Below are 23,507 nucleotides of genomic sequence, written 5' to 3' on the forward strand. Positions count from 1 at the left end.
TCGATCTGGTGGAGCAACGCCCTAGGGTGAAGCCGAGGTTGCCCGGAACATAGAAGTGACAATAGCTTTCACACTGGTTGCAATTATACTTTTTATGCGATGGAAAAACTGTTGTATTTATTTTGTATTTTATGATTCTAACGTTGTCTTCTTAGGCTCTAACTATACACTCTGGTTGACCAACGCCCTAGAGTGAAGCCTAGGTTGCCTGGAACGTAGAAATGACCATCACCTTCACTCTGGTTGCAATTACTCCTGTTATACGACGGAAAAACTGCTGTATTTTTATTGCATTTTATGCTTCTGGCGTTGACTTCTAAGGCCGTAGCTATTCGATGTGGTGGAGTAACGCCCTAGAGTGAGGGCTAGGTTTCCCGGAACGTAGAAACGACCATGACTTTCACACTGTTTGCAATTATTCATTTTATACGATGGAAAAACTGTTGCATTTTTATTGTATTTTATGCATCTGGCGTTGATGTCTAAGTCCCTAGCTATTCGATCTGGTGGAGCAACGCCCTAGAGCGGAACCTAGGTTGCCCGGAAAGTAGAAATGACCATCACTTTCACACTGTTTGCAATTATTCATTTTATACGATGGAAAAGCTGTTTTATTTATATTGTATTTTATGCTTCTGGCGTTGAATTCTAAGGCCCTAGCTATTCGATCTGGTGGAGCAACGCCCTAGAGTGAAGCCTAGGTTGCCCGGAACGTAGAAATGACCATTACTTTCACACTGTTTGCAACTATTCATTTTATACGATGGAAGAGCTGTTGTATTTATATTGTATTTTATGCTTCTGGCGTTGACTTCTAAGGCCGTAGCTATTAGATGTGGTGGAGCAACGCGCTAGAGTGACGCCTAGGTTGCACGGAACGTAGAAATGTCCATTACTTTCACACTGCTTGCAATTATTCCTGTTATACTATGGAAAAACTGTTGCATTTTTATTGTATTTTATGCATCCTGCGTTGAATTCTAAGTCCCTAGCTATTCGATCTGGTGGAGCAACGCCCTAGAGAGGAGCCTAGGTTGCCCGGAACGCAGCAATGACCATTACTTTCACTCTGTCTGCAATTATTCATTTTACACGATGGAAAAGCTGTTGTATCTATATTGTATTTTATGCTTCTGGCGTTGACTTCTAAGGCCGTAGCTATTAGATGTGGTGGAGGAACGCGCTAGAGTGACGCCTAGGATGCACGGAACGTAGAAATGACCATTACTTTCACACTGCTTGCAATTATTCCTGTTATACAATGGAAAAACTGTTGCATTTTTATTGCATTTTATGCATCTGGTGTTGAATTCTAAGTCCCTAGCTATTCGATCTGGTGGAGCAACGCCCTAGAGCGGAGCCTAGGTTGCCCGGAACGTAGAACTGACCATTACTTTCACACTGTTTGCAATTATTCATTTTATACGATGGAAAAGCTATTGTATTTATATTGTATTTTATGCTTCTGGCGTTGTATTCTAAGGCCCTAGGTATTCGATCTGGTGGAGCAACGCCCTAGAGTGAAGCCTAGGTTGCCCGGAACGTAGAAATGACCATTACTTTCACACTGTTTGCAATCATTCATTTTATACGATGGAAAAGCTGTTGTACTTATATTGTATTTTATGCTTCTGGCGTTGACTTCTAAGGCCGTAGCTATTCGATGTGGTGGAGTAACGCCCTAGAGTGAGGGCTAGGTTTCCCGGAACGTAGAAATGACCATCACTTTCACACTGTTTGCAATTATTCATTTTATACTATGGAAAAGCTGTTCTATTTATATTGTATTTTATGCTTCTGGCGTTGAATTCTAAGGCCCTAGCTATTCGATCTGGTGGAGCAACGCCCTAGAGAGGAGCCTAGGTTGCCCGGAACGTAGAAATGACCATTACTTTCACACTGTTTGCAATTATTCATTTTATACGATGGAAGAGTTGTTTTATTTATATTGTATTTTATGCTTCTGGCGTTGACTTCTAAGGCCGTAGATATTAGATGTGCTGGAGCAACGCCCTAGAGTGACGCCTAGGTTATACGGAACGTAGAAATGACTATCATCTTCACTCTGGTTGCAATTATTCCTGTTATACGATGGAAAAACTGCTGTATTATTATTGCATTTTATGCTTCGGGCTCTGACTTCTGAGGCCGTAGCTATTCGATGTGGTGGAGCAACGCCCTAGAGTGAAGCCTAGGTAGCCCGGAACGTAGAAATGACCATCATCTTCACACTGTTTGCAATTATTCATTTTATACGGTGGAAAAGCTGTTGTATTTATATTGTATTTTATGCTTCTGGCGTTGACTTCTAAGGCCGTAGCTACTCGATGTGGTGGAGCAACGCCCTAGAGTGAAGCCTAGGTTGCCCGGAACGTAGAAACGAGCATTACTTTCACTCTGGTTGTAATTATTCCTGTTATACGATGGAAAAACTGCTGTATTTTTATTGCATTTTCTGCTTCTGGTGTTGACGTCTAAGGCTCTCACTCTTCGATCAGGTGGAGCAACGCCCTAGGGTGAAGCCGAGGTTGCACGGAACGTAGAAGTGACCATAACTTTCACACTGGTTGCGATTATACTTTTTATGCGATGGAAAAACTGTTGTATTTATTTTGTATTTTATGATTCTATCGTTGACTTCTTAGGCCCTAACTATTCGCTCTGGTTGACCAACGCCCTAGAGTGAAGCCTAGGTTGCCCGGAACGTAGAAATGACCATCACTTTCACACTGGTTGCAATTATACCTGTTATAGTATGGAGAAGCTCTTGTATCTTTACTGTATTTTATGCTTCAGGCATTGGCTTCTATAGCCATACCTATTCCATCTGGAGGAGCAACGCCCTAGCGTCATGCCTAGGTTGCCCGGATCGTAGATATGACCATAACTTTCACACTGGTTGCTATTACTCATGCTATACGATGGAAAGGCTGTTGTATTTATATTGTATTTTATTCTTCTGGCGTTGACTTCTAAGGCTGTAGCTATTCGATGTGGTGGAGCAACGACCTAGAGTGAATCCTATGTAGCCCGGAACGTAGAAATGACCATCATCTCAACACTGTTTGCAATTATTCATTTTATACGATGGAAAAGCTGTGGTATTTATATTGCATTTTGTTATTCTGGCGTTGACATCTAAGGCCGTGGTTATTCGATGTGGTGGAGCAACGACCTAGAGTGAAGCCTATGATGCCGGGAACGTAGAAACGACCATTACTTTCACACTGGTTGCAATTATTCCTGTTATACCATGGAAAAACTGTTGTACTTTTATTGTTTTTTATGCTTCTGGCGGTGACTTCTAAGGCCGTAGCTATTAGATGTGGTGGAGGAACGCGCTAGAGTGACGCCTAGGTTGCACGGAACGTAGAAATGACCATTACTTTCACACTGCTTGCAATTATTCCTGTTATACAATGGAAAAACTGCTGCATTTTTATTGTATTTTATGCATCTGGCGTTGAAGTCTAAGTCCCTAGCTATTCGATCTGGTGGAGCAACGCCCTATACCGGAGCCTAGGTTGCCCGGAACGTAGAAATGACCATCACTTTCACACTGTTTGCAATTATTCATTTTATACGATGGAAAAGCTGTTGTATTTATATAGTATTTTATGCTTCTGGCGTTGAATTCTAAGGCCCTAGCTATTCGATCTGGTGGAGCAACGCCCTAGAGTGAAGCCTAGGTTGCCCGGAACGTAGAAATGACCATTACTTTCACGCTGTTTGCAACTATTCATTTTATACGGTGGAAAAACTGTTGCATTTTTATTGTATTTTATGCATCTGGCGTTGAATTCTAAGACCCTAGCTATTCGATCTGGTGGAGCAATGCCCTAGAGAGGAGCCTAGGTTGCCCGGTACGCAACAATGACCATTACTTTCACACTGGTTGTAATTATTCCTCTTATACGATGGAAAAACTGTTGCATCTTTATTGTATTTTATGCTTCCGGCGTTGACTTGTAAGGCCCTAACTATTCGATCTGGTGAAGCAACGCCGTAGAGTGAAGCCTAGGTTGCCGGGAACGTAGAAACGACCATTATTTTCACACTGGTTGCAATTATTCCTGTTATACCATGGAAAAACTGTTGTATTTTTATTGTATTTTATGCTTCTTGAGTTGAATTCTAAGTCCCTAGATATTCGATCTGGTGGAGCAACACCCTAGAGTGAGGCCTAGGTTGCCCGGAACGCAGCAATGACCATTACTTTCACACTGGTTGTAATTATTCCTCATATACGATGGAAAAACTGTTGCATCTTTATTGTATTTTATGCTTCCGGCGTTGACTTGTAAGGCCCTAACTATTCGATCTGGTGAAGCAACGCCGTAGAGTGAAGCCTAGGTTGCCCGGAACGTAAAAATGACCATCACCTTCACTCTGGTAGCAATTATTCATGCTATGCGATGGCAAAACTGTTGCATTTTGATTGCATTTTCTGCTTCTGGTGTTGACGCCTAAGGCTCTCACTCTTCGATCTGGTGGAGCAACGCCCTAGGGTGAAGCCGAGGTTGCCCGGAACATAGAAGTGACCATAGCATTCACACTGGTTGCAATTATACTTTTTATGCGATGGAAAAACTGTTGTATTTATTTTGTATTTTATGATTCTAACGTTGTCTTCTTAGGCCCTAACTATACGCTCTGGTTGACCAACGCCCTAGAGTGAAGCCTAGGTTGCCTGGAACGTAGAAATGACCATCACCTTCACTCTGGTTGCAATTACTCCTGTTATACGACGGAAAAACTGCTGTATTTTTATTGCATTTTATGCTTCTGGCGTTGACTTCTAAGGCCGTAGCTATTCGATGTGGTGGAGTAACGTCCTAGAGTGAGGGCTAGGTTTCCCGGAACGTAGAAACGACCATGACTTTCACACTGCTTGCAATTATTCCTGTTATACAATGGAAAAACTGTTGCATTTTTATTGTATTTTATGCATCTGGCGTTGAATTCTAAGTCCCTAGCTATTCGATATGGTGGAGCAACGCCCTAGAGAGGAGCCTAGGTTGCCCGGAACGCAGCAATGACCATTACTTTCAATCTGTCTGCAATTATTCATTTTATACGATGGAAAAGCTGTTGTATTTATATTGTATTTTATGCTTCTGGCGTTGACTTCTAAGGCCGTAGCTATTAGATGTGGTGGAGGAACGCGCTAGAGTGACGCCTGGGTTGCACGGAACGTAGAAATGACCATTACTTTCACACTGCTTGCAATTATTCCTGTTATACAATGGAAAAACTGTTGCATTTTTATTGCATTTTATGCATCTGGTGTTGAATTCTAAGTCCCTAGCTATTCGATCTGGTGGACAACGCCCTATACCGGAGCCTAGGTTGCCCGGAACGTAGAAATGACCATTACTTTCACACTGTTTGCAATTATTCATTTTATACGATGGAAAAGCTGTTGTATTTATATTGTATTTTATGCTTCTGGCGTTGTATTCTAAGGCCCTAGGTATTCGATCTGGTGGAGCAACGCCCTAGAGTGAAGCCTAGGTTGCCCGGAACGTAGAAATGACCATTACTTTCACACTGTTTGCAATCATTCATTTTATACGATGGAAAAGCTGTTGTACTTATATTGTATTTTATGCTTCTGGCGTTGACTTCTAAGGCCGTAGCTATTCGATGTGGTGGAGCAACGCCCTAGAGTGAAGCCTAGGTTGCCCAGAACGTAGAAACGAGCATTACTTTCACACTGGTTGTAATTATTCCTGTTATACGATGGAAAAGCTGTTGTAGTTTTATTGTATTTTATGCTTCTGGCGTTGAATTCTAAGGCCGTAGCTATTAGATGTGGTGGAGGAACGCGCTAGAGTGACGCCTAGGTTGCACGGAACGTAGAAATGACCATTACTTTCACACTGCTTGCAATTATTCCTGTTATACAATGGAAAAACTGCTGCATTTTTATTGTATTTTATGCATCTGGCGTTGAAGTCTAAGTCCCTAGCTATTCGATCTGGTGGAGCAACGCCCTAGAGCCGAGCCTAGGTTGCCCGGAACGTAGAAATGACCATCACTTTCACACTGGTTGCAATTATACCTGTTATAGTATGGAGAAGCTCTTATATCTTTACTGTATTTTATGCTTCAGGCGTTGACTTCTAAGGCCGTAGCTATTAGATGTGCTGGAGGAACGCGCTAGAGTGACGCCTAGGTTGCACGGAACGTAGAAATGATCATTACTTTCACACTCGTTGTAGTTATTCCTGCTATACGATGGAAAAACTGTTGCATTTTTATTGTATTTTATGCTTCTGGCGTTGAATTCTAAGACTCTAACTATTCCATCTCGTCGAGCAACGCCCTAGAGTGAAGCCTAGGTTGCCCGCAACGTAGAAATGACCATTACCTTCACACTGTTTGCAAATATACATTCTATACGAAGGAAAATCTGTTGTATTTATATTGTATTTTATGCTTCTGGCGCTGACTTCTTAGGCCCTAACTATTTGATCTGGTGGAGCACCGCCCTAGAGTGGAGCCTAGGTTGCCCGCAACGTAGAAAAGACCATTACCTTCACACTGGTTGGAATTATTCCTGTTACAGGATGGCAAAACGGTTTCATCTTTATTGTATTTTATGCATCTGTCGTTGACTTCTAAGGCCCCAACTACTCGATCTGGTGGAGTAACGCCCTAGAGTGAAACCTGTGTTGCCCGGAACGCAGCAATGACCAGTACTTTCACACTGGTTGTAATTATTCCTCTTATACGATGGAAAAAATGTTGCATCTTTATTGTATTTTATGCTTCCGGCGTTGACTTGGAAGGCCCTAACTATTCGATCTGGTGAAGCAACGCCGTAGAGTGAAGCCTAGGTTGCCCGGAACGTACAAATGACCATCACCTTCGCTCTGGTTGCAATTATTCATGCTATACGATGGAAAAACTGTTGCATTTTTATTGCATTTTCTGCTTCTGGTGTTGACGTCTAAGGCTCTCACTCTTCGATCTGGTGGAGCAACGCCCTAGGGTGAAGCCGAGGTTGCCCGGCACGTAGAAGTGACCATAGCTTTCACACGGGTTGCAATTATACTTTTTATGCGATGGAAAAACTGTTGTATTTATTCTGTATTTTATGATTCTAACGTTGACTTCTTAGGCCCTAACTATACGCTCTGGTTGACCAACGCCCTAGAGTGAAGCCTAGGTTGCCCGGAACGTAGAAATGACCATCACCTTCACTCTGGTTGCAATTACTCCTGTTATACGACGGAAAAACTGCTGTATTTTTATTGCATTTTATGCTTCTGGCGTTGACTTCTAAGGCCGTAGCTATTCGATGTGGTGGAGTAACGCCCTAGAGTGAAGGCTAGGTTTCCCGGAACGTAGAAACGACCATGACTTTCACACTGTTGCAATTATTAGTTTTATACGATGCAAAAGCAATTGTATTTATATTGCATTTTATGCTTCTGGCGTTGACTTCTTAGGCCCTAGCTATTTGATCTAGTGGAGCAACGCCCTAGATTGAAGCCTAGGTCACCCGGAACGTAGAACTGACCATAACTTTCACACTGGTTGCAATTATTCGTTTTATACGATGGAAGATCTGTTGTATTTATATTGTATTATATGCTTCTGGCGTTGACTTCTTATGCCCTAACTATTCGATCTGGTGGAGGAACGCCATAGAGTGAAACCTAGCATGCCCGGGACGCAGAAATGACCATTACTTTCACACTGGTTGCAATTATTAGTTTTATACAATGGAAAAGCTGTTGTATATACATTCTATTTTATGCTTGTGGCGTTGACTTCTAAGGCCCTACGTATTCGATCTGGTGGAGCAATGCCTTAGAGTTAAGTCTAGGATACCCGAAACGTAGAAATGGCCATTACTTTCACACTCGCTGCAATTATTCGTTTTATACGATGGAAAATCTGTCGTATTTATTTTGTATTTTATGCTCCTGGCGTTGACTTCTATGGCCCTAACTATTCGATCTGGTGGAGCAACGCCCTAGAGTGAAGCCTAGGTTGCTCGAAATGTAGAATTGTCCATTACTTTCACACTGTTTGCAAATATACTTTATATGCGACGGAAGAGCTGTTGTATTTATATTGTATTTTAAGCTTCTGGCGTTGACTTCTTAGGCCCTAACTACTTGATCTGGTGGATCACGGCCCTAGAGTGAAGCCTAGGTTGCCCGGAACGTAGAACATACCATTACCTTCACACCGGTTGCAACTATTCCTGTTATACGATGGAAAAACTGTTGCATCTTTATTGTATTTTATGCTTCTGGCGTTGACTTCTACGGCCCTAACCATTCGATCTGGTGGAGCAACGCCATATATTGAAGCCTAGTTCGCCCGGAACGTAGAAATGACCATAACCTTCACACTGGTTGCTATTATTCCTGCTATACGATGGAGAAACTGTTGTATCTTTATTGTACTTTGTGTTTCTGGCGTTCACTTCTTAGGCCGTAGCTATTCGATGTGGTGGAGCTACGCCCTAGAGTCAAGCCTAGGTTGCCCGGAACGTAGAAATGACCATCACTTTCACACCGGTTGCCATTATCCCTTTTATACGATGTAAAAGCTGTTGCATTTATTTTGCATTTTATGCTTCTGGCGTTGACTTCTTAGGCCCCAGCTATTCGATCTCGTGGAGCAACGCGCGAGAGTGAAGCCTCGGTTGCCCGGAACGTAGAAATGACCAGTACTTTCACACTGGTTGCAATTATCCTTTTTATACGATGGAAAAGCTGTTGTATTTATATTGTATTTTATGCTTCTCACGTTGACTTCTCAGGCCCTAACTATTCGATCTGGTGGAACAACGCCATAGATTGAAGCCTAGGTAGCCCGGAACGTAGAAATGACTATCACTTTCACACTGGTTGCTATTATTCCTGCTACACGATGGATAAACTGTTGCATCTTTATTGTATTTAATGCTTCTAGCGTTGACTTCTAAGGCCCTAACTATTCGATCTGGTGGGGCAACGCCCTAGAATGGAGCCTATCTTGCCCGGAACGTAGAAATGACCAGTACTTTCACACTGGTTGCAGATATTCATTTTATGCGATGGAAAAGCTCTTCTAGTTATATTATATTTTATTCTTCTGCCGTTGACTTCTAAGGCCATAACTATTCGATGTGGTGGAGCAACACACTAGAGTGAAGCCTAGGTTGCGCGGAGCGCAGAAATGACCATTACCTTCACACTGTTTGCAATTATTCCTGTTAGGCGATGGAAAAACTGTTGCATTTATGTTGTATTTCATGCTTCTGGCGTTGACTCCTATGGCACTCACTATTCGATCTGGTGGAGCAACGCCCTAGAGTGAAGCCTAGGTTGCTCGGAATGTAGAACTGTTCATTACTTTCACACTGTTTGCAAATATACATTCTATACGATGGAAAAGCTGTTGTATTTATATTGTATTTTATGCTCCTGGCGCTGACTTCTTACGCCCTAACTATTTGATCTGGTGGAGCACCGCCCTAGAGTGAAGCCTAGTTAGCCCGGAACGTAGAAATGACCATTACTTTCACACTGGTTGCAAGTATCCGTTTTATACGATGGAAAAGCTGTTGTATTTATATTGTATTGTATGCCTCTAGCGTTGACTTCTTAGGCCCTAACTATTCGATCTGGTGGAGCAACGCCCTAGAGTGAAGCCTAGGTTGCCCGGAACGTAGAAATTACCAGCACTTTCAAACTAGTGGCAGTTATTCCTGTTATACGATGGAAAAACTGTTGCATCTTTATTGTATTTAATGCTTCTGGGGTTGACTTCTAAGGCCCTAACTATTCGGTCTGGTGGAGGAACGCCCTAGAGTGAAGCCTAGGTTGCCCGGAACGCAGCAATGACCATTACTTTCACTCTGTTTGCAATTATTCATTTTATACGATGGAAAAGCTGTTGTATTTATATTGTATTTTATGCTTCTGGCGTTGACTTCTAAGGCCGTAGCTATTAGATGTGGTGGAGCAACGCGCTAGAGTGACGCCTAGGTTGCACGGAACGTAGAAGTGACCTTTACTTTCACACTGCTTGCAATTATTCCTGTTATACAATGGAAAAACTGTTGCATTTTTATTGTATTTTATGCATCTGGCGTTGAATTCTAAGTCCCTAGCTATTCGATCTGGTGGAGCAACGCCCTAGAGCGGAGCTTAGGTTGCCCGGAACGTAGAAATGACCATCACTTTCACACTGTTTGCAATTATTCATTTTATACGATGGAAAAGCTGTTGTATATATATTGTATTTTATGCTTCTGGCGTTGAATTCTAAGGCCCTAGCTATTCGATCTAGTGGAGCAACGCCCTAGAGTGAAGCCTAGGTTGCCCGGAACGTAGAAATGACCATTACTTTCACACTGTTTGCAATTATTCATTTTATACGATGGAAGAGCTGTTGTATTTATATTGTATTTTATGCTTCTTGAGTTGAATCCTAAGTCCCTAGCTATTCGGTCTGGTGGAGGAACGCCCTAGAGTAAAGCCTAGGTTGCCCGGAACGCAGCAATGACCATTACTTTCACTCTGTTTGCAATTATTCATTTTATACGATGGAAAAGCTGTTGTATTTATATTGTATTTTATGCTTCTGGCGTTGACTTCTAAGGCCGTAGCTATTAGATGTGGTGGAGCAACGCGCTAGAGTGACGCCTAGGTTGCACGGAACGTAGAAGTGACCTTTACTTTCACACTGTTTGCAATTATTCATTTTATACGATGGAAAAGCTGTTGTATTTATATTGTATTTTATGCTTTGGGCGTTGACTTCTAAGGCCCTAGCTATTCGATTTGGTGGAGCAACGCCCTAGGGTGAAGTCTAGGTTGCCCGAAACGTAGAAATGACCAGTACTTTCACACTGGTTGCAATTATTCCTGTTATACAATGGAACAACTGTTGTATTTTTATTGTATTTTATGCTTCTGGCGTTGACTTTTAAGTCCCTAGCTATTCGATCTGGTGGAGCACCGCATAGAGCGGAGCCTAGGTTGCCCGGAACGTAGAAATGACCATCCCTTTCACACTGGTTGCAATTATACCTGTTATACGATGGAGAAGCTCTTGTATCTTTACTGTATTTTATGCTTCAGGCATTGACTTCTATAGCCATACCTATTCCATCTGGAGGAGCAACGCCCTAGCGTCATGCCTAGGTTGCCCGGAACGTAGATATGACCATAACTTTCACACTAGTTGCTATTATTCATGCTATACAATGGAAAGGCTGTTGTATTTATATTGTATTTTATGCTTCTGGCGGTGACTTCTAAGGCTGTAGCTATTCGATGTGGTGGAGCAACGCCCTAGAGTGAATCCTATGTAGCCCGGAACGTAGAAATGACCATCATCTCCACACTGTTTGCAATTATTCATTTTATACGATGGAAAAGCTGTGGTATTTATATAGTATTTTGTGATTCTGGCGTTGAGATCTAAGGCCGTGGTTATTCGATGTGGTGGAGCAACGCCCTAGAGTGAAGTCTAGGTTGCCGGGAACGTAGAAACGACCATTACTTTCACACTGGTTGCAATTATTCCTGTTATACCATGGAAAAACTGTTGTATTTTTATTGTATTTTATGCTTCTGGCGTTGACTTCTAAGGCCGTAGCTATTAGATGTGGTGGAGGAACGCGCTAGAGTGACGCCTAGGATGCACGGAACGTAGAAATGACCATTACTTTCACACTGCTAGCAATTATTCCAGTTATACAATGGAAAAACTGTTGCATTTTATTGTATTTTATGCATCTGGCGTTGAATTCTAAGACCCTAGCTATTCGATCTGGTGGAGGAACGCCCTAGAGAGGAGCCTAGGTTGCCCGGAACGCAGCAATGACCATTACTTTCACTGTGTCTGCAAATATTCATTTTATACGATGGAAAAGCTGTTGTATTTATATTGTATTTTATGCTTTGGGCGTTGACTTCTAAGGCCCAAGCTATTCGATTTGGTGGAGCAACGCCCTAGGGTGAAGTCTAGGTTGCCCGAAACGTAGAAATGACCAGTACTTTCACACTGGTTGCAATTATTCCTGTTATACAATGGAACAACTGTTGTCTTTTTATTGTATTTTATGCTTCTGGCGTTGACTTCTAAGTCCCTAGCTATTCGATCTGGTGGAGCACCGCATAGAGCGGAGCCTAGGTTGCCCGGAACGTAGAAATGACCATCACTTTCACACTGGTTGCAATTACACCTGTTATACGATGGAGAAGCTCTTGTATCTTTACTGTATTTTATGCTTCAGGCATTGACTTCTATAGCCATACCTATTCCATCTGGAGGAGCAACGCCCTAGCGTCATGCCTAGGTTGCCCGGAACGTAGATATGACCATAACTTTCACACTAGTTGCTATTTTTCATGCTATACAATGGAAAGGCTGTTGTATTTATATTGTATTTTATGCTTCTGGCGTTGACTTCTAAGGCTGTAGCTATTCGATGTGGTGGAGCAACGCCCTAGAGTGAATCCTATGTAGCCCGGAACGTAGAAATGACCATCATCTCTACACTGTTTGCAATTATTCATTTTATACGATGGAAAAGCTGTGGTATTTATATAGTATTTTGTGATTCTGGCGTTGAATTCTAAGACCCTAGCTATTCGATCTGGTGGAGGAACGCCCTAGAGAGGAGCCTAGGTTGCCCGGAACGCAGCAATGACCATTACTTTCACTCTGTCTGCAATTATTCATTTTATACGATGGAGAAGCTGTTGTATTTATATTGTATTTTATGCCTATGGCGTTGACTTCTAAGGCCGTAGCTGTTAGATGTGGTGGAGGAACGCGCTAGAGAGACGCCTAGGTTGCCCGGAACGTAGAAATGACCATCACCTTCACTCTGGTTGCAATTACTCCTGTTATACGACGGAAAAACTGCTTTATTTTTATTGCATTTTATGCTTCTGGCGTTGACTTGTAAGGCCGTAGCTATTCGATGTGGTGAAGTAACGCCCTAGAGTGAAGGCTAGGTTTCCCGGAACGTAGAAACGACCATGACTTTCACACTGTTTGCAATTAATCATTTTATACGATGGAAAAGCTGTTGTATTTATATTGTATTTTATGCTTCTGGCGTTGACTTCTACGGCCGTAGCTATTAGATGTGGTGGAGGAACGCGCTAGAGTGACGCCTAGGTTGCACGGAACGTAGAAATGACCATTACTTTCACACTGCTTGCAATTATTCCTGTTATACAATGGAAAAACTGCTGCATTTTTATTGTATTTTATGCATCTGGCGTTGAAGTCTAAGTCCCTAGCTATTCGATCTGGTGGAGCAACGCCCTATTCCGGAGCCTAGGTTGCCCGGAACGTAGAAATGGCCATCACTTTCACACTGTTTGCAATTATTCATTTTATACGATGGAAAAGCTGTTGTATTTATATTGTATTTTATGCTTCAGGCGTTGAATTCTAAGGCCCTAGCTATTCGATCTGGTGGAGCAACGCCCCAGAGTGAAGCCTAGGTTGCCCGGAACGTAGAAATGACCATTACTTTCACGCTGTTTGCAACTATTCATTTTATACGATGGAAAAACTGTTGCATTTTTATTGTATTTTATGCATCTGGCGTTGAATTCTAAGACCCTTGCGATTCGATCTGGTGGAGCAATGCCCTAGAGAGGAGCCTAGGTTGCCCGGAACGCAGCAATGACCATTACTTTCACACTGGTTGTAATTATTCCTCTTATACGATGGAAAAACTGTTGCATCTTTATTGTATTTTATGCTTCCGGCGTTGACTTGTAAGGCCCTAACTATTCGATCTGGTGAAGCAACGCCGTAGAGTGAAGCCTAGGTTGCCCGGAACGTAAAAATGACCATCACCTTCACTCTGGTAGCAATTATTCATGCTATACGATGGAAAAACTGTTGCATTTTGATTGCATTTTCTGCTTCTGGTGTTGACGCCTAAGGCTCTCACTCTTCGATCTGGTGGAGCAACGCCCTAGGGTGAAGCCGAGGTTGCCCGGAACATAGAAGTGACCATAGCTTTCACACTGGTTGCAATTATACTTTTTATGCGATGGAAAAACTGTTGTATTTATTTTGTATTTTATGATTCTAACGTTGTCTTCTTAGGCCCTAACTATACACTCTGGTTGACCAACGCCCTAGAGTGAAGCCTAGGTTGCCTGGAACGTAGAAATGACCATCACCTTCACCCTGGTTGCAATTACTCCTGTTATACGACGGAAAAACTGCTGTATTTTTATTGCATTTTATGCTTCTGGCGTTGACTTCTAAGGCCGTAGCTATTCGATGTGGTGGAGTAACGCCCTAGAGTGAGGGCTAGGTTTCCCGGAACGTAGAAACGACCATGACTTTCCACTGTTTGCAATTATTCATTTTATACGGTGTAAAGGCTGTTGTACTTAATTTGTATTTTATTCTTCTGGTGTTGATTTCTTAGGCCCTAACTATTCGTTCTGGTTGAACAACGCCGTAGAGTGAAGCCTAGGTTGCCCGGAACGTAGGAATAACCATTACTTTCACACTGTTTGCAATTATTCCTTTTATACGATGGAAAAGCTGTTGTATTTATATCGTATTTTATGCTTCTGGCGTTGACTTCTAAGGACCTTACTATTCGATCTGGTGGAGCAACGCCCTAGAGTGAAGCCTAGGTTGCCCGGAACGTAGAAATGACCATTACTTTCACACTGTTTGCAACTATTCATTTTATACGATGGAAGAGCTGTTGTATTTATATTGTATTTTATGCTTCTGGCGTTGACTTCTAAGGCCGTAGCTATTAGATGTGGTGGAGCAACGCGCTAGAGTGACGCCTAGGTTGCACGGAACGTAGAAATGTCCATTACTTTCACACTGCTTGCAATTATTCCTGTTATACAATGGAAAAACTGTTGCATTTTTATTGTATTTTATGCATCCTGCGTTGAATTCTAAGTCCCTAGCTATTCGATCTGGTGGAGCAACGCCCTAGAGAGGAGCCTAGGTTGCCCGGAACGCAGCAATGACCATTACTTTCACTCTGTCTGCAATTATTCATTTTACACGATGGAAAAGCTGTTGTATCTATATTGTATTTTATGCTTCTGGCGTTGACTTCTAAGGCCGTAGCTATTAGATGTGGTGGAGGAACGCGCTAGAGTGACGCCTAGGATGCACGGAACGTAGAAATGACCATTACTTTCACACTGCTTGCAATTATTCCTGTTATACAATGGAAAAACTGTTGCATTTTTATTGCATTTTATGCATCTGGTGTTGAATTCTAAGTCCCTAGCTATTCGATCTGGTGGAGCAACGCCCTAGAGCGGAGCCTAGGTTGCCCGGAACGTAGAACTGACCATTACTTTCACACTGTTTGCAATTATTCATTTTATACGATGGAAAAGCTATTGTATTTATATTGTATTTTATGCTTCTGGCGTTGTATTCTAAGGCCCTAGGTATTCGATCTGGTGGAGCAACGCCCTAGAGTGAAGCCTAGGTTGCCCGGAACGTAGAAATGACCATTACTTTCACACTGTTTGCAATCATTCATTTTATACGATGGAAAAGCTGTTGTACTTATATTGTATTTTATGCTTCTGGCGTTGACTTCTAAGTCCGTAGCTATTCGATGTGGTGGAGTAACGCCCTAGAGTGAGGGCTAGGTTTCCCGGAACGTAGAAATGACCATCACTTTCACACTGTTTGCAATTATTCATTTTATACTATGGAAAAGCTGTTCTATTTATATTGTATTTTATGCTTCTGGCGTTGAATTCTAAGGCCCTAGCTATTCGATCTGGTGGAGCAACGCCCTAGAGAGGAGCCTAGGTTGCCCGGAACGTAGAAATGACCATTACTTTCACACTGTTTGCAATTATTCATTTTATACGATGGAAGAGTTGTTTTATTTATATTGTATTTTATGCTTCTGGCGTTGACTTCTAAGGCCGTAGATATTAGATGTGCTGGAGCAACGCCCTAGAGTGACGCCTAGGTTATACGGAACGTAGAAATGACTATCATCTTCACTCTGGTTGCAATTATTCCTGTTATACGATGGAAAAACTGCTGTATTATTATTGCATTTTATGCTTCGGGCTCTGACTTGTGAGGCCGTAGCTATTCGATGTGGTGGAGCAACGCCCTAGAGTGAAGCCTAGGTAGCCCGGAACGTAGAAATGACCATCATCTTCACACTGTTTGCAATTATTCATTTTATACGGTGGAAAAGCTGTTGTATTTATATTGTATTTTATGCTTCTGGCGTTGACTTCTAAGGCCGTAGCTACTCGATGTGGTGGAGCAACGCCCTAGAGTGAAGCCTAGGTTGCCCGGAACGTAGAAACGAGCATTACTTTCACTCTGGTTGTAATTATTCCTGTTATACGATGGAAAAACTGCTGTATTTTTATTGCATTTTCTGCTTCTGGTGTTGACGTCTAAGGCTCTCACTCTTCGATCAGGTGGAGCAACGCCCTAGGGTGAAGCCGAGGTTGCACGGAACGTAGAAGTGACCATAACTTTCACACTGGTTGCGATTATACTTTTTATGCGATGGAAAAACTGTTGTATTTATTTTGTATTTTATGATTCTATCGTTGACTTCTTAGGCCCTAACTATTCGCTCTGGTTGACCAACGCCCTAGAGTGAAGCCTAGGTTGCCCGGAACGTAGAAATGACCATCACTTTCACACTGGTTGCAATTATACCTGTTATAGTATGGAGAAGCTCTTGTATCTTTACTGTATTTTATGCTTCAGGCATTGGCTTCTATAGCCATACCTATTCCATCTGGAGGAGCAACGCCCTAGCGTCATGCCTAGGTTGCCCGGATCGTAGATATGACCATAACTTTCACACTGGTTGCTATTACTCATGCTATACGATGGAAAGGCTGTTGTATTTATATTGTATTTTATTCTTCTGGCGTTGACTTCTAAGGCTGTAGCTATTCGATGTGGTGGAGCAACGACCTAGAGTGAATCCTATGTAGCCCGGAACGTAGAAATGACCATCATCTCAACACTGTTTGCAATTATTCATTTTATACGATGGAAAAGCTGTGGTATTTATATTGCATTTTGTTATTCTGGCGTTGACATCTAAGGCCGTGGTTATTCGATGTGGTGGAGCAACGACCTAGAGTGAAGCCTATGATGCCGGGAACGTAGAAACGACCATTACTTTCACACTGGTTGCAATTATTCCTGTTATACCATGGAAAAACTGTTGTACTTTTATTGTTTTTTATGCTTCTGGCGGTGACTTCTAAGGCCGTAGCTATTAGATGTGGTGGAGGAACGCGCTAGGGTGACGCCTAGGTTGCACGGAACGTAGAAATGACCATTACTTTCACACTGCTTGCAATTATTCCTGTTATACAATGGAAAAACTGCTGCATTTTTATTGTATTTTATGCATCTGGCGTTGAAGTCTAAGTCCCTAGCTATTCGATCTGGTGGAGCAACGCCCTATACCGGAGCCTAGGTTGCCCGGAACGTAGAAATGACCATCACTTTCACACTGTTTGCAATTATTCATTTTATACGATGGAAAAGCTGTTGTATTTATATAGTATTTTATGCTTCTGGCGTTGAATTCTAAGGCCCTAGCTATTCGATCTGGTGGAGCAACGCCCTAGAGTGAAGCCTAGGTTGCCCGGAACGTAGAAATGACCATTACTTTCACGCTGTTTGCAACTATTCATTTTATACGGTGGAAAAACTGTTGCATTTTTATTGTATTTTATGCATCTGGCGTTGAATTCTAAGACCCTAGCTATTCGATCTGGTGAAGCAACGCCGTAGAGTGAAGCCTAGGTTGCCGGGAACGTAGAAACGACCATTATTTTCACACTGGTTGCAATTATTCCTGTTATACCATGGAAAAACTGTTTTATTTTTATTGTATTTTATGCTTCTTGAGTTGAATTCTAAGTCCCTAGATATTCGATCTGGTGGAGCAACACCCTAGAGTGAAGCCTAGGTTGCCCGGAACGCAGCAATGACCATTACTTTCACACTGGTTGTAATTATTCCTCATATACGATGGAAAAACTGTTGCATCTTTATTGTATTTTATGCTTCCGGCGTTAACTTGTAAGGCCCTAACTATTCGATCTGGTGAAGCAACGCCGTAGAGTGAAGCCTAGGTTGCCCGGAACGTAAAAATGACCATCACCTTCACTCTGGTAGCAATTATTCATGCTATACGATGGAAAAACTGTTGCATTTTGATTGCATTTTCTGCTTCTGGTGTTGACGCCTAAGGCTCTCACTCTTCGATCTGGTGGAGCAACGCCCTAGGGTGAAGCCGAGGTTGCCCGGAACATAGAAGTGACCATAGCATTCACACTGGTTGCAATTATACTTTTTATGCGATGGAAAAACTGTTGTATTTATTTTGTATTTTATGATTCTAACGTTGTCTTCTTAGGCCCTAACTATACGCTCTGGTTGACCAACGCCCTAGAGTGAAGCCTAGGTTGCCTGGAACGTAGAAATGACCATCACCTTCACTCTGGTTGCAATTACTCCTGTTATACGACGGAAAAACTGCTGTATTTTTATTGCATTTTATGCTTCTGGCGTTGACTTCTAAGGCCGTAGCTATTCGATGTGGTGGAGTAACGCCCTAGAGTGAGGGCTAGGGTTCCCGGAACGTAGAAACGACCATGACTTTCACACTGCTTGCAATTATTCCTGTTATATAATGGAAAAACTGTTGCATTTTTATTGTATTTTATGCATCTGGCGTTGAATTCTAAGTCCCTAGCTATTCGATATGGTGGAGCAACGCCCTAGAGAGGAGCCTAGGTTGCCCGGAACGCAGCAATGACCATTACTTTCACTCTGTCTGCAATTATTCATTTTATACGATGGAAAAGCTGTTGTATTTATATTGTATTTTATGCTTCTGGCGTTGACTTCTAAGGCCGTAGCTATTAGATGTGGTGGAGGAACGCGCTAGAGTGACGCCTGGGTTGCACGGAACGTAGAAATGACCATTACTTTCACACTGCTTGCAATTATTCCTGTTATACAATGGAAAAACTGTTGCATTTTTATTGCATTTTATGCATCTGGTGTTGAATTCTAAGTCCCTAGCTATTCGATCTGGTGGACAACGCCCTATACCGGAGCCTAGGTTGCCCGGAACGTAGAAATGACCATCACTTTCACACTGTTTGCAATTATTCATTTTATACGATGGAAAAGCTGTTGTATTTATATAGTATTTTATGCTTCTGGCGTTGAATTCTAAGGCCCTAGCTATTCGATCTGGTGGAGCAACGCCCTAGAGTGAAGCCTAGGTTGCCCGGAACGTAGAAATGACCATTACTTTCACGCTGTTTGCAACTATTCATTTTATACGGTGGAAAAACTGTTGCATTTTTATTGTATTTTATGCATCTGGCGTTGAATTCTAAGACCCTAGCTATTCGATCTGGTGGAGCAATGCCCTAGAGAGGAGCCTAGGTTGCCCGGTACGCAGCGATGACCATTACTTTCACACTGGTTGTAATTATTCCTCTTATACGATGGAAAAACTGTTGCATCTTTATTGTATTTTATGCTTCCGGCGTTGACTTGTAAGGCCCTAACTATTCGATCTGGTGAAGCAACGCCGTAGAGTGAAGCCTAGGTTGCCGGGAACGTAGAAACGACCATTATTTTCACACTGGTTGCAATTATTCCTGTTATACCATGGAAAAACTGTTGTATTTTTATTGTATTTTATGCTTCTTGAGTTGAATTCTAAGTCCCTAGATATTCGATCTGGTGGAGCAACACCCTAGAGTGAAGCCTAGGTTGCCCGGAACGCAGCAATGACCATTACTTTCACACTGGTTGTAATTATTCCTCATATACGATGGAAAAACTGTTGCATCTTTATTGTATTTTATGCTTCCGGCGTTAACTTGTAAGGCCCTAACTATTCGATCTGGTGAAGCAACGCCGTAGAGTGAAGCCTAGGTTGCCCGGAACGTAAAAATGACCATCACCTTCACTCTGGTAGCAATTATTCATGCTATACGATGGAAAAACTGTTGCATTTTGATTGCATTTTCTGCTTCTGGTGTTGACGCCTAAGGCTCTCACTCTTCGATCTGGTGGAGCAACGCCCTAGGGTGAAGCCGAGGTTGCCCGGAACATAGAAGTGACCATAGCATTCACACTGGTTGCAATTATACTTTTTATGCGATGGAAAAACTGTTGTATTTATTTTGTATTTTATGATTCTAACGTTGTCTTCTTAGGCCCTAACTATACGCTCTGGTTGACCAACGCCCTAGAGTGAAGCCTAGGTTGCCTGGAACGTAGAAATGACCATCACCTTCACTCTGGTTGCAATTACTCCTGTTATACGACGGAAAAACTGCTGTATTTTTATTGCATTTTATGCTTCTGGCGTTGACTTCTAAGGCCGTAGCTATTCGATGTGGTGGAGTAACGCCCTAGAGTGAGGGCTAGGGTTCCCGGAACGTAGAAACGACCATGACTTTCACACTGCTTGCAATTATTCCTGTTATATAATGGAAAAACTGTTGCATTTTTATTGTATTTTATGCATCTGGCGTTGAATTCTAAGTCCCTAGCTATTCGATATGGTGGAGCAACGCCCTAGAGAGGAGCCTAGGTTGCCCGGAACGCAGCAATGACCATTACTTTCACTCTGTCTGCAATTATTCATTTTATACGATGGAAAAGCTGTTGTATTTATATTGTATTTTATGCTTCTGGCGTTGACTTCTAAGGCCGTAGCTATTAGATGTGGTGGAGGAACGCGCTAGAGTGACGCCTGGGTTGCACGGAACGTAGAAATGACCATTACTTTCACACTGCTTGCAATTATTCCTGTTATACAATGGAAAAACTGTTGCATTTTTATTGCATTTTATGCATCTGGTGTTGAATTCTAAGTCCCTAGCTATTCGATCTGGTGGACAACGCCCTATACCGGAGCCTAGGTTGCCCGGAACGTAGAAATGACCATCACTTTCACACTGTTTGCAATTATTCATTTTATACGATGGAAAAGCTGTTGTATTTATATAGTATTTTATGCTTCTGGCGTTGAATTCTAAGGCCCTAGCTATTCGATCTGGTGGAGCAACGCCCTAGAGTGAAGCCTAGGTTGCCCGGAACGTAGAAATGACCATTACTTTCACGCTGTTTGCAACTATTCATTTTATACGGTGGAAAAACTGTTGCATTTTTATTGTATTTTATGCATCTGGCGTTGAATTCTAAGACCCTAGCTATTCGATCTGGTGGAGCAATGCCCTAGAGAGGAGCCTAGGTTGCCCGGTACGCAGCGATGACCATTACTTTCACACTGGTTGTAATTATTCCTCTTATACGATGGAAAAACTGTTGCATCTTTATTGTATTTTATGCTTCCGGCGTTGACTTGTAAGGCCCTAACTATTCGATCTGGTGAAGCAACGCCGTAGAGTGAAGCCTAGGTTGCCGGGAACGTAGAAACGACCATTATTTTCACACTGGTTGCAATTATTCCTGTTATACCATGGAAAAACTGTTGTATTTTTATTGTATTTTATGCTTCTTGAGTTGAATTCTAAGTCCCTAGATATTCGATCTGGTGGAGCAACACCCTAGAGTGAAGCCTAGGTTGCCCGGAACGCAGCAATGACCATTACTTTCACACTGGCTGTAATTATTCCTCATATACGATGGAAAAACTGTTGCATCTTTATTGTATTTTATGCTTCCGGCGTTGACTTGTAAGGCCCTAACTATTCGATCTGGTGAAGCAACGCCGTAGAGTGAAGCCTAGGTTGCCCGGAACGTAAAAATGACCATCACCTTCACTCTGGTAGCAATTATTCATGCTATACGATGGAAAAACTGTTGCATTTTGATTGCATTTTCTGCTTCTGGTGTTGACGCCTAAGGCTCTCACTCTTCGATCTGGTGGAGCAACGCCCTAGGGTGAAGCCGAGGTTGCCCGGAACATAGAAGTGACCATAGCATTCACACTGGTTGCAATTATACTTTTTATGCGATGGAAAAACTGTTGTATTTATTTTGTATTTTATGATTCTAACGTTGTCTTCTTAGGCCCTAACTATACGCTCTGGTTGACCAACGCCCTAGAGTGAAGCCTAGGTTGCCTGGAACGTAGAAATGACCATCACCTTCACTCTGGTTGCAATTACTCCTGTTATACGACGGAAAAACTGCTGTATTTTTATTGCATTTTATGCTTCTGGCGTTGACTTCTAAGGCCGTAGCTATTCGATGTGGTGGAGTAACGCCCTAGAGTGAGGGCTAGGTTTCCCGGAACGTAGAAACGACCATGACTTTCACACTGCTTGCAATTATTCCTGTTATACAATGGAAAAACTGTTGCATTTTTATTGTATTTTATGCATCTGGCGTTGAATTCTAAGTCCCTAGCTATTCGATATGGTGGAGCAACGCCCTAGAGAGGAGCCTAGGTTGCCCGGAACGCAGCAATGACCATTACTTTCACTCTGTCTGCAATTATTCATTTTATACGATGGAAAAGCTGTTGTATTTATATTGTATTTTATGCTTCTGGCGTTGACTTCTAAGGCCGTAGCTATTAGATGTGGTGGAGGAACGCGCTAGAGTGACGCCTGGGTTGCACGGAACGTAGAAATGACCATTACTTTCACACTGCTTGCAATTATTCCTGTTATACAATGGAAAAACTGTTGCATTTTTATTGCATTTTATGCATCTGGTGTTGAATTCTAAGTCCCTAGCTATTCGATCTGGTGGAGCAACGCCCTAGAGCGGAGCCTAGGTTGCCCGGAACGTAGAAATGACCATTACTTTCACACTGTTTGCAATTATTCATTTTATACGATGGAAAAGCTGTTGTATTTATATTGTATTTTATGCTTCTGGCGTTGTATTCTAAGGCCCTAGGTATTCGATCTGGTGGAGCAACGCCCTAGAGTGAAGCCTAGGTTGCCCGGAACGTAGAAATGACCATTACTTTCACACTGTTTGCAATCATTCATTTTATACGATGGAAAAGCTGTTGTACTTATATTGTATTTTATGCTTCTGGCGTTGACTTCTAAGGCCGTAGCTATTCGATGTGGTGGAGCAACGCCCTAGAGTGAAGCCTAGGTTGCCCAGAACGTAGAAACGAGCATTAGTTTCACACTGGTTGTAATTATTCCTGTTATACGATGGAAAAGCTGTTGTAGTTTTATTGTATTTTATGCTTCTGGCGTTGAATTCTAAGGCCGTAGCTATTAGATGTGGTGGAGGAACGCGCTAGAGTGACGCCTAGGTTGCACGGAACGTAGAAATGACCATTACTTTCACACTGCTTGCAATTATTCCTGTTATACAATGGAAAAACTGCTGCATTTTTATTGTATTTTATGCATCTGGCGTTGAAGTCTAAGTCCCTAGCTATTCGATCTGGTGGAGCAACGCCCTAGAGCCGAGCCTAGGTTGCCCGGAACGTAGAAATGACTATCACTTTCACACTGGTTGCAATTATACCTGTTATAGTATGGAGAAGC

Source organism: Calliopsis andreniformis, unplaced genomic scaffold (genome assembly GCF_051401765.1).
Source record: "Calliopsis andreniformis isolate RMS-2024a unplaced genomic scaffold, iyCalAndr_principal scaffold0002, whole genome shotgun sequence".
Classification (NCBI taxonomy): domain Eukaryota; kingdom Metazoa; phylum Arthropoda; class Insecta; order Hymenoptera; family Andrenidae; genus Calliopsis; species Calliopsis andreniformis.